This window comes from Uranotaenia lowii, chromosome 3, assembly GCF_029784155.1.
Source record: "Uranotaenia lowii strain MFRU-FL chromosome 3, ASM2978415v1, whole genome shotgun sequence".
In the NCBI taxonomy this organism is placed as follows: Eukaryota; Metazoa; Arthropoda; class Insecta; order Diptera; family Culicidae; genus Uranotaenia; species Uranotaenia lowii.
The window spans coordinates 263,045,102-263,053,660 of record NC_073693.1 but is presented as its reverse complement, the minus strand read 5'-3'; positions in this window follow the sequence as shown (position 1 = coordinate 263,053,660).

The window sequence follows — 8,559 nt, the reverse complement described above, 5'->3', positions numbered from 1 at the left end:
TTGGTCACTTTTTATATACCTAGAGATTCATTAGAATCTCCTCTTTCGATTGACATACATTTTGTGTTGTGTTTTGAAATTTTGTAGCAACGTTTTTTTAATTTACTGAAAGCTGCCAGATTTCAACCAGTTTGGTCCACGTTTTCAACAGGTTGGTGTACAAATCTCGCACCCCTCACGTAGCTGCGGGAGAAACAAATCCTGTAGCTCTCTTTTTGTTGCTCACCAAATCTACCACCCAACCCAGCAGCAGGAGGAACTGCCGTCTCGCCGCGTGGTTTGTTAATTGATTGTGCTGATGCTTATGCCTCTTTGCGTATTAAATGTTTTGATTTTCAAATAGAGAAAGATTATTTCTCCAGATTGAAATAAACTTCTTGAATTTTTTAGATATTTTATCATTAGAATTCTTCAGTGATTCATTTGTTTTGAATGTTATCATGATTCTTTTCTGAATTTTCTGAATTTTAGAATTCTTCAGTGATACATTTGTTTTGAATGTTATCATGATTCTTTTCTTTTATTTCAAGCAGTGTCTACTGCAGGAGACACAAAATCTATGATTCAAGTAACAATATCCTGAAATTTTAATCAGAAACTTTTATCAGAAATCGGAATTTGAATCGGAATCTGAAATTAGAGTCTGAAATTTGAAATTGAATCTGAATCTGAAATTTGAAATTGAATCTGAATCTGAAATCGAAATCTGAATCTGAAATCTGAATCTGAAATCTTTTTCGGGACTTTTTTCATTCGGAATCAGCTACTGGTGATTTTGTAAAATATTTCGACTTTATTTTTCAATATTGAGAAACTAGAATAAATTATCTATACAATGAATTAAAATTCATCGAAATCGGTCAATATTTGCGGCCAGGAGAACGTTCGTAAACTGCAGGTCAAATTTATCAAAAATAGATTTGTACGGAAATTTCGCGAACGGCTTTGGAAGGTTAACAACATTCGATTTTGGAAACATTCGATTTTGGCACTCGAAAATTTAAAAAATTAAATAAAAAAAATATAAACTTAAAGATCTAAAATGACAATGGGGTATCTTGGGCCACCTATATTTTTATGTTTTCATACACATTCAGAACTAAAAATACGTTTTTCCTATCTGTAAAGTTTTCTTATGCCAAATGAAGAGTTATGAAAAATATTTTGTACGAATCGTTCGGAAACGGAATTTTGCCGAAACGTTCACGAACCAGGTTTTAGGAATTATTCGATCATACACAACTCTCTTTTTTATTTCACCATAAGATATTTCTTTAAAATAACTAAATGAATTATGAAATTTCATTTATCTAGTCAATTTGGACTCGGTGGCCCACAATTCCCCACAATCTTTCAAAATCCAAAACAAATCTTTTTTAAACAGTCAGAACTTGAGGTAAGGGGATTTTTTTTATTATCTGACGGGTTTGCGCCGGGGGTCTTGAGATTTTCCCCAAAATTGAAAATTTGGTTCATTTTTGCGACTTAAAAACACATGTATTTTTTCAGATTTCTGTGGTCCGTGGTATTTCACATATGGGACTGTTTTTCAGGTATATTTCATATAGGGCAGCCACGAATTGATATTTTTTTTTCGAAATTTCTAGAACAAAACCTCTTTTTTTAGTCTTTTATGTTGAAGCCTTATGTTGACCTAAAATGACGAAAATTCATATGGGACTGTTATGCGAGTAAGGGCAGTCTGAAAAGGACGAAAAAATAGTGTAATAAGTTCTTTTGTTTCCATGTTGTTAGAAGTGCTTGCTATCTCCATATGTGAGTGCAGTTGTACCACCATTGTTTGTCTTCGATGCAAAAAAAGAGATTTATTGTCATTATTTATTTCATAACTCTTCAAGGTGTTAATGGCCCACTTTGGTGTCTTCAGATGAAAGTTGCATCATGAATCGAGCTATACAATGGTATTTTTGCAAAATATTCGGTGGTGCAGACGGTACTTTTAGACGCCATTTAAAGTTTATTTACAACTTTTCATGTTGAAGGTCATTATTTAATTTTTTTCAACTATTCTATTCGGAAAGCTGATAAAATTTCAATGCATTTTGATGTGCTATTTAATAATTTCCGTTGAGAAACAACAGAGTTATGTAGCTTTGAAAAATGGTTATTTTTTATTTACAAAAAATCTAACCGAAGCTAACTCAAAAAATAAAAATGTTAGAAATCTGAAAATACATGTGTTTTTAAGTCGCAAAAATGAACCAAATTTTCAATTTTGGGGAAAATCTTAAGACCCCCGGCGCAAATTGTCAGATAATAAAAATAAACCCTCGTAAGTAACTAATTAAAAATTTTAAAAATTGTAAGTTGTAGAGCATAGAAAAAAGTGGCCCATGATTCCCCACTCTCCTATAACAAAAAATTGAGAAAAAAAACCGTTCAATCTAAACAAAAGTTCATCTAAGTTAAAAATTTTAGCATTGAGTGATTTAAGGAATCAGTCACGTCAAGTGACTGTAATATGGTTGTGTGCAATAAAAAAGAAGAATATTATGAAATTGGTTTGAATGGTTATGCATTTTTGAACAGTTTTAGCAAAAAACCAACTTCATCTACCACATATTGTTTTAGCGGTGAGCGAAATAATTGCAGCGCAGAATAAAAACTGAACAAAAAAGCCGAAAATTATTATGTTTTTAATTATCCGCACTAGTTTTTAGTGTTAACACTTGAGCTCGAACTCATGGAAATCGACTTAGCAAAAAATTTTGAACGCGTTTTTCTCGAAACAGCGATGTTGGTACATTCGTTTCAAAACTCGATAACGAATTGTTTTATCAATGAAGCTAAATACTTAATGTTTCCATATTGTTTCCATATTCCATTCCATTTATTGTGATTCATAAGAAACTGGAATTTATAAAAATGTTTATTCTATAAATGAGTTGTTTAGAGCACAATTTTACAAAATTTTGAGCAAATTTTTGTCACAAAATCTGTGTCACGGAACACAGAATTTTGAAATATTGATTTCAAAGAATTTTTGAATTTTGAATTGATTTCCTTCGTTATAATTTTTTGGTCAACATAAAATTTAGGTTGCTTACTTTGAATCAGAAATTTATGATAAGATTTTCAATGTAAACTGATTTTTCTCAACTAAAATATGAAAAAAAAAACCCAATTTATCATGAATTTTCAATGAAATTGAAGGAATAAGAATCACATAAATCCAGCACAAATATTTCGGATAAAATCATAACAAATCAGAATTTTGTGTCAAAAACACCTTGATTTAAAGCAATGTACAGTTTTTTTTCTTTGAAAAATCTATAATTTAATGCATCTTCTTTTGTATTAATGACTTTTACCTTCAAAAGTTGTTCGAGGCAATATGACCCTAAACGCGTACATTCAAATAATCAATCAAATTTACTAACGAGCTTAATTTTTGAGATAAAAAAAAAGAATTTTAGTTTAGGTAATCGAAAAATTTTCAAAACTCGATACAGTGAATCAAAGTGAAAATTGGATATCTTTTTTGAAGTTAGCAATAAATTTGAACGGATATTTTGAAAATAGCTTTGGAAGGATAAGTTTATTTAATTTACGAAAAAACATTAATTTTTTAACTTAAAAAATCCTTAAAGATGAAATTCAATTGAAATTTTTCACAGTAACAAAAGATGTTAACAGTAAAAAAATGGTTCCGCTCAAGATCAGAATTCTTTCTTCAGTAAAACAGCTATAGAGTTGTTAGGATTTACTCTAAAATATTCTATAAATCATCGTTTGAAAGCAGAAACCAAGATCTATTCGCTGAACAAAAAAAAATCTTTCGGATATAACTTCTATCAATACCGCTTGATCAACTGTTCCGAGTTGCGTCGAATCGAGCCATTTAGTTCCGCTCAAGATCATTTACCCTACCTAATATCGTTGGAAAGAGTGCGAGAATGTTTGAAACAAGCATTGAAATAAGGCTTTGAAATCAATTGAAATAAATGGTGCTTGTTCAGAGGCGCGAGAGAGTTCTTTTTTCCGACACCGCCGCACGTTTCGGGAACCAACTTAAAAAAGGGAAATTATATCCTAAGCGAAAAAAATATTTTTTTAATTACCGAAACTTAAGGGGGGAGTAGGGTCTAACGGGTAAAAAAAACACCATTTTCACGAATTTTTTAGAGCTATCGTCCAAACAAATGTATTCAAATTTTTTGCATTATACAAAGCATTGTTAAATGAACATTTAGTAATTTTTTCGTAGAAACATATTGAAAAATGAGCCGGTGACGGAGCACTTTCGAGGATGCCTTTTAGAAAACAGGATTTGCGTTGGACACTGTATCTCAGCACAGAATCGTCTGAAGTCAAAAAATCAGAGCAAAATATTTTTAATAGATGTTTTTCTGGACCCCAACGATTTTATTTAACTTAAAATTTTTTTTATTAAATTCTTGTGGCTGTTTGAAGTAAAAACTACGATTTTTCACGAAAAAATCCGCCATTTTTTATCTGTAAAATTTCCCCAAAGTAATAATAAAAAAAAAGAAAGTCGGTGGGGTTTGGTATTTTATATGTAGAAAATATGTTCCAAATTTGAAAAGAATCGGTGAAGTAGACTTTAAAAATGTGCTTTCGAGAAAAACGCGTTTGAAGTTTCTGCTCTCTCTTTCTTGCAGTATTAGATAAGAGGAGATAAAGGCCAATAATTTCTACAGTTTTGCTTTGATTGACTTGAAAATTTGACACAATATTCTTGAAATGATTTACAATAAGAAAATAAAAATATAAAAAAATCGATTTTTTGAAAGTGTTAGACCCTACTCCCCCCTTAATTAAGAACTCACATTACAGAACTGCTTAAAGCATTTTTCAAGCGGAAGTGACTGTAATGTTGCAATTTTATTTTTCTGAGGTCCGAATTTTACTAAGCTAGACGCACCCGTTCGGCATGCAGATGTAATGTAAATAAAACATGAATTCAATCATTTCCTACTGCCATCGGCCAGCTTAGCTCAGCTGGGGGCGCCTCATCCGGGTAGGAAACCTCGTGCGCGAAACGTCTCTCCCAGACATATTCATGTTACGCGAACCGGTTCCGGAGACTTTGCTCTACTTCAGCCAAACTTGGTCGCTTTGCGATAACGCCGGACCAGGAACGTAACTTGCATATCTACAACACTTATTATGGCCATGCCGCCTCGAGATGGCCATCATCATTGTCCGGCTGGCGCTATGCCATACGGCGGATTCTCTCGGGAGAACTTTGTTAGATTGTTGTTAAGCATATTTCATGAACATTATCACAGCTAGGCATGCAATTACTTCGGGCTTTCGGCTGTTCGTGCTAATTTATGTCGCAATTGAACCAACTCAGACCCCGACAGTTTGAATGAAAATTGGCTTCGAAAGAAGGATGCAAAAATAATTAGAAGCTTTACTAAGTAATTCATATTTCACTTATGATCCAATTGTAAAGGTACCGTCATCCGGGGTAAGATTGATCATTTTTTTTCAATACTTTTCGATTATTTTTCTGTTAAAGGGAATGTGGAATGTTTCATACTTTTATGAACGAAAACATGGTTGGAGAAATTTATTAGACTACTAGCAGACCCGGTAAACTTCGTCTTACCATGTTAAACTTGGCGTCAATTTTTTTTTCGCTGTTTGGCTTAAAAACAACATCAAGTCTTGAGTTGTTAATCGTATCGCTTTCTTGAACATGTCCTAGTTTTTTAACATATCCATCTTTTCCGTTTGCTCGAATTGTCCCGCTCAATTATATCGGAATCAAATCTAGGAATTTTAACTCAATTCCACGGGTCTTTTCATAAATTATTAAAAAATTCTCTCCTATCAATTTTACATGCATATGACATGAATCCTTTTCGTTTACTTTTCTTTGATTCGGATGCTTTGAATATTGGCGAATGAAATCAGGTAACAGCTTCCCGTTGCAAATTCGATTTTTTCAGCACTCAACGCGTTGCAACGTTACCATCAAACTTGGCAAGCCTCTTGCTTAAAAAAAATCTACTCTTTATAACTTGTTCCATAAATAACATATGTGATTATATCTATGTTTTAATTATTGTATACCATTTAGTTGATTTTCTCCGCTTTGCTCGAGTTCACTTTAAGGTTTAAATCGAAATCAAAAGTTTCTCATTTATTGGAATTCATTGCATATGAAACTTTATGGAAGAAGAATTTTTAATATCGGGACAATTTATGGAGTTTTGCCCAATATTCTGCCTAGCGCAGCACTTTTAGCTCCCGAGTAGCTTTTGATGGTATATTTTTTTAGAACTGAAGAAATAAAAACATTAGATAAGATTTTTTACAAACCATTTTCAAGCAGCTTCGCTTTCCTCGCCTTTGGAAGCAGTGGTTTTTTATTTCCATATTTTCATCAAAATCATGATCAAAAAAAAATTTCGCCTTTTTTTTCTTTGTTCGAGCAAAAAATGCAAATTAAATCAAGAAGACTTTATTTATTGGGTTAATGTTCAAAGGAATTGAATTTGGTTTTGAAAGGAGAAAATTTATGTTTAATTTTTTTGTTATTCAACCGTATTAAAGCATTTTTATTTTCATTTTTTCCTTAAAGACATACCTGCCAATTTAAACCATTGTTGTCTGATTTAAAATTTTCCTAAACAGTGTTGAAGGTGATTTGCGATTCTGTTTAAGATTATGTGATATTTTCAAGATTCAATAACATTTAATTGGAATACAGGTTTTGAAAAATTAAATACATAAAAAAGAACTAATCTTAGCCTTACGATCATTTCATTCTTTTTTCTGGAAATTTTCATGTACATTTACCTCGAAATTTACCACGACATTTAAAAATTTTAAATATCCGCTTCAAATTTAACACTCGGGATACCCTATCTGACTATTTTAGAGAAAAATTGGTATATGTTTCATGGCTAAAAGGCGTGTTGCCACTTGATGACAGGAGTTAATATTATTTTCAACACTTTTAGGTCATAATAAAAACTTATCAAAAAAAAATCCTGCTTCTGCTATCAAAAAAATTATGCTTCTGGAAAATCAATCACAAAAAAAATTTACAACAAACAATCGGATCTAAAGTCTCTTCTATGTAGTCAAAATTTGTTAAACAAAAACACACATTTATGTTAAGTACGTACTTGAATTCTGTGTAAACAAACAGGGAACCTGTAAACAGTTTTTTGGTGAACGATTTAAAAACCATTTATAAATTAAGAAATCATGCATACATTTTTTTGTAAATGTTGAACGTTTGCAATTCTTTGCATTCGGCCTTTAAATGAACATCAATCCTATATAATCTATTTTAAAGGACAGGTTCTTGTTTAGTTCATGTGTCTGTTCATTTGCAACGGATTTTGTGGTTGTTCTATAAAATTAAAGGCGCTTGATACAACTTCTGTGAAGCACATTTGTACATGTTCGAAAAATATTTCTAGCGAATTTATAATCCAAATCTTTCCATTTTTCTTTTTTCAAATGTCCGCAAAGAGTCACACCATTATTTCATACGCATCAGTACTAAATTCATATTATTCAGACAACAATTCCTTCTTTAAATAACACGAATTAAAGTTTTTTTTTTCATATCGTGTAAATGGTTTTGATTTGATCGGCAAAATATCAATCTGGATCAAATGTAAGCGTCATTCTTTACTGTGTGCTGTACAAATGATCTAGGAATCAAGAAGAAAAAACACATCTAGGCTTCATATGGCCACCACATGCATTGAAATTATACTTGGTTGAGAAATGCGCGCCCAAATGTTCTCACTAAACAGTATGCTATGCCATAGTTACTAACCTCCTACGACGCTTGCTCGCGACGCCTCGACCATGGAGACGAAAAACAAACCGCCCGGCGCCGAACAGAAAGAAAATCTCGATAAAATTGAAGGCCATGACTTTAATTTGATTCAATTTATTACAAATTTAGTGATTACGGACAATTGATGCGACTTTTTGATGTTTTTGTTCGATATAAACCGATTCGCATGCCCACAGAATATTCTAAAAATAATTTCATTTGAATCGGTTGGATCATTTCGGAGGAGTAGTACTACAAACACCGTTACAAGAGAATTTTATATAATAGATTTTAAATTTTATTGAAAAATCAAATTCGTTTTTGTTTAGAATTTGATGCTTTGGTGTAACAATAATCAGTCTCTATTTTGACAGTTTTAACCAGTTTTCTTGATCATAAAGGATACAAAACACCTTCATAATATTTACATATGCTAGTTTATCAATTGCTGAGGCAGTTCGGGACCAACTAAATGATATAAAATTAATCATGAAACTCTACACTCAGAAAAATACTATTATGTATGCCATAAGATTCTCTTATGAAGTGGCGCCATAAGAAAAATTAATGAAATTCATAAGATTGTCTTATGACGCGAATGAATTCTGAAGATGAACGCCTACTTCAATGAGAGGTTGTTGCTTTTCATAAGAGATTCTTATGAAAACAGTAAATCACTTTCTAATAAGAAAAATTCTCGATATTTCATGCTGAAAACATTCACTTTATTGTTTGCCAAATTTGTTTAAAATTAAATCCTTCAT